Raw genomic sequence first — 4,417 nt, forward strand, 5'->3', positions numbered from 1 at the left:
AGGGAGCCCGACGCGGGACTCGATCCCGGGACTCCAGGATCGTGACCCGAGCCGAAGGCAGTCGCTTAGCCGACTGAGCCACCCAGGCGCCCCAGTGATTTGGGTTTTGATCGTTCACTTACAGATGCTCACAGAGGCCTTGGTGTGTGGTGCTGGGGTGTGTGTCTCTTTGTATTTGCCAGCAGAGGGTGTCAGGATGAAGTGCCCAGTTCTTATTTGCTAGCAGGGCCACTTAATGCCAGTGGACTGGGATAGTCCTAGGAGTTCTAAATGTTGCTCTAGGCTGTGGGCAGATGGATTTGAGCTTCTTTCTTCCTTGCTGTTACTTAAGAACCTCTTTTTTGCTCATCGTGTGTATTTTAATCAGTTTGTTTTCCAGGCACATTTTGTTAGAACCAAGTGCTTTACGGGGGTCACCATTTAATCCTCATATAGATCATATATAATCTATGGTCAGCTCTGTTTTATAGATGCAGACAGTGAGGCTTGGGTTTCCTTAACTTAGTATAAGAGGAGTGGTTTTTTGTTTCTTTTCTCATTGTTTCTTTTTGACCTGTTTCATACTGATAATTTTTTTTTCTTTTTTCTGTCTGCAAAAGTAACACTCCTGGCAGTGAAATTAGGAAGGAGGAAGGTAGCAATAGTAGCTTAAATTGAAAAGCAGCGCAGGGTGGGGGTTAGGTGCATGAGACCCAGGCCAGACTGCCTGGATTTGCATACCCAGTGCCACCACTTAGCTGCTCTGGCCTGGGTTTCCTCACCTGTAAAATGGGGATTATTAGCACTACCTGCCCCACAGGGCTGTTGAAACGTCAAACATGTTACCATGTGAGGCAATGGGGGTTAGCTTTAGCGTACACATATGTGCCTTTTAAAAAGTGGGCTGGTGCTGTGTGTGCTGTTTTTTTCTTCTTCAGGTAACCACCAGGTTTTGTAGAAGGTAAGCTTTCTGAATTCTCACCTGTCTCAGGCAGAAGAAATGCATTTTCTTTTTCTTTCTTTTTTTTTTTTAGACCTACAGAATTACTCCAATTTGGTTTTATTATTTATTTATTTATTTTAAAAGATTTATTTATTTGAGAGAAGGAACGAGAGAGCATGAGGTGGGGGAGGGTCAGAGTGAGAAGCAGACTCCCCACTGAGCACGGAGCCCGATGCGGGACTGGATCCCAGGACTCCAGGATCATGACCTGAGCAGTCACTTAATCAACTGAGCCACCCAGGCGCCCTCTCTCTCTCTCTCTCTTTTTTAATTTATTTATTTGAGACAGAATGAGAGACAGAGAGCCCGAGAGGGAAGCGGGTCAGAGGGAGAAGCAGACTCCCTGCTGAGCAGGGAGCCCGATGCGGGACTCGATCCCGGGACTCCAGGATCACGACCTGAGCCGAAGGCAGCCGCTTAGCCGACTGAGCCACCCAGGCGCCCTTTTTTTTTTTTTTAAAGATTTTATTTATTTATTTGCGAGAGAGAATGAGATAGAGAGCATGAGAGGAGGCAGGTTCAGAGGGAGAAGCAGACTCCCTGCTGAGCAGGGAGCCCAATGCGGGACTCGATCCCGGGACTCCAGGATCACGACCTGAGCCGAAGGCAGCTGCTTAACCGACTGAGCCACCCAGGCGCTCTTTTTTTTTTTTTTAAAGATTTTATTTATTTATTTGCGAGAGAGAATGAGAGACAGAGAGCCCGAGAGGGGAGAGGGTCAGAGGGAGAAGCAGACTCCCCGCCGAGCAGGGAGCCCGATGCGGGACTCAGTCCCTCATGAGGACTGGATCCTCATGATCCAGGATCATGACCTGAGCAGTCACTTAATCAACTGAGCCACCCAGGTACCCCCAGAATAAATGCATTTTCGTACTTGGTTGATAGCTTGGCTGGCTGAAGACAGAAGGCATGGTTCTCTCATCCACTGTTACCAAATCCAAGTTTCTTTTTCAGGAGACTTTTTTGTTGCTGAAAGTTTCCAGAAACTGATGTCTTATAAGAGTGTGAATTGCTCTGGGCCTTTTCTCTTATGCTGGGCATTAGCTGGACAGTTTTAACCTGAAGACTTACATCCTTTGGTGCAGTGGACTTTTGGTGTGTTATTGGTCATTTCTCTGCTTCTGCTTTCTCTTTCTGATGTCCCTGTGAACTGGATGTTAAGTTTCCAGGAGTGATCACTGGAGGGATCACTCCTCTGGGTCCCTTAGCTTTTCCCACATAGTTTTGCTTTTTGATCTTTGTTTTGCATGTGGAAGATGTTCTTGAATTTATTTTGTCCATTGTTTTTACTATCTAAGTGCTCTTGTCCTTGGTTTGGTATTTTTCGAAGTCGTCTTATGGGTCGGATGTTCCTGTCTGGGGAGCACATGGCTAGCTGCTGGGCGCTGGGGCCCTGTTGGGGAGGGTCCCGCCGTGGGCCTCCTAGCCTGGAATGCCTACTCCTTGTTGAATCAGGAGGTGACTGCGTAGCAGTTGTCAGATGTGTCCTGGCTTCCTCTTGGACCTACCCTCTCCAGAGCACTTCTGTCCAGTAGAGCTTTGTGTGATGACGGAATGTTCTAGATCTGTGCTGTCTGGTAAGGGCACCACTAGCCACGTGGGATTGCTGAGCACTTGAAATATGGTTAGTATGACTGAAGAACTGAATTTAAAATTTTATTTGACTTAAATAAAAAAAACCCCAAATGTGGCTAATGGCTATGGTGTTCACTACTCTAGAGAAACCTCTGGTCTTCTGCCTAAAAGGGGCTGTGGCTGGGAGACCCTAGAGCACTCCTCCTGTTTTCAGCTCTTGCTGTGTCCTGCCCGGGGCCGTTCCTGGCTCCTCAGCTCTGACTCCTTGCTGGGCTGCTCCAGTTACCGTGGCTTCCCTGCCGCTGTCCGGTTTCTAAGTCACGGCTGACATCTCTTGGCTGTTGTTTTTTTCTTCTCTGTTCCTTTGTGTATTTGTATCACTTTATTTTCGTTTTATTGCATCTTGGGGGTGGTGAGGGTTACTGAGATAAGCATGTGGAATGATCTGCTTTTCTGGTCTCTATTCTTGTGGAATGGCTGTGCTGTCTTTCTTAATCTCTTGGTCTAGTTCTGGCTGTTCTCTGCTCTTCCCTGAGTTCACCTCTTTCCTCTGGAGTCAGCTTTTCTTTGTAATTTGGTCTTTTCATGTTATTGGTTCTGTCCATATTTAAGACTGAATGGATGTAGATGGGGGTTCCTCTGCTTCTATTTTATGTTGGAGTGTTTCCAGCTAAACCTCTCCTGAGAGGATTCTGTCAGGCAGTGTGGTGAGTGGATGGGCAGATTTTCTCTGGGAGCATGTGAGTTGGTTGAGGATGTTCCACATGGCAGAATGAAGCCCTTCCTTTATCTGGGGTGCTCACATCCCTTCCGGGGAACGCTTCATTTGCCCTAAGTGGTATGTTCAGTTTTGCTCTGGGATGAAAGCTGCTTGTGCTAATGTGGTGAGGTATAACCTGCACGCCACGGAGTTCACCCTTTTATGTGTATACTTCATTGGTTTTTGGTATATCACAGGGTTGTGCAGCCATCACCACTAATTCCTGAACATTTCTTCACCCCCAGAAGAAGCCCATGTCCATCAGCAGTCACCCCACTCTCCCTCCAGTTCTTGGCAACCGCTAATCTGCTTTCTGTCTCTGGATTTGTGTATTCTGAGCATTTCACATAATGGAGTAGACAGTACGTGGACTTTTGTGACCGGCTTCTTTAACTGGGTGTAATGTTTAAAGTTGTGTAATTAAATACTTCACTAGCTTTTTAGTTTCTTTTGTGTTTTCAAAGCAGTAAATATATAGTTTGTAAATAATGCTAGCTTGATCTCTTTATCTGTGGTTATACATTTTCATTCTTTAAAACATATTCAGGGGTGCCTGGGTGGCTCATCAGTTAAGTGTCCAACTCTTAATCTCAGCTCAGGTGTTGATCTCAGGGTTGTGAGTTCAAGTCCTATGTTGGGCTCCACACTGGTCGTGGAGCCTACTTAAAAAAAAAAAGTTCAAAGTTACCTTTGTGGAGGGGTGCCTAAGTGTGCAGTTGGGTTAAGTGACCAGCTCTTGGTTTATGCTCAGGTCCTGATCTCAGGGCTGTGAGATCAAGCCCTGTGTTGGGCTCTGCGCTCAGTCCGCTTGAGATTCTCTCTCCCTCTCCCCCTCCCGCTTGGGCTCTCTCTCACATGCTCTCTCTATAAAAATAAATAAGTACATCTTTTTTATTTTTTTATTTTTATTTTTTTAAAGATTTTATTTATTTATTTGAGACAGAGAGAATGAGAGACAGAGAGCATGAGAGGGAGGAGGGTCAGAGGGAGAAGCAGACTCCCCGCCGAGCAGGGAGCCCGATGCGGGACTCGATCCCGGGACTCCAGGATCATGACCTGAGCCGAAGGCAGTCGCTTAACCAACTGAGCCACCCAGGCGC

At 46.6% G+C, this 4,417-nt stretch overlaps 1 protein-coding gene across 3 annotated transcripts in view; it reads left to right on the plus strand.

The window, feature by feature from the left end:
* The window catches only part of TBCD (tubulin folding cofactor D), a 163,258-nt gene that overhangs the window by 1,856 nt on the left and 156,985 nt on the right, over positions 1-4,417 (plus strand). The window lies entirely within an intron of this gene.

Source organism: Neomonachus schauinslandi, chromosome 15 (assembly GCF_002201575.2).
Source record: "Neomonachus schauinslandi chromosome 15, ASM220157v2, whole genome shotgun sequence".
Classification (NCBI taxonomy): domain Eukaryota; kingdom Metazoa; phylum Chordata; class Mammalia; order Carnivora; family Phocidae; genus Neomonachus; species Neomonachus schauinslandi.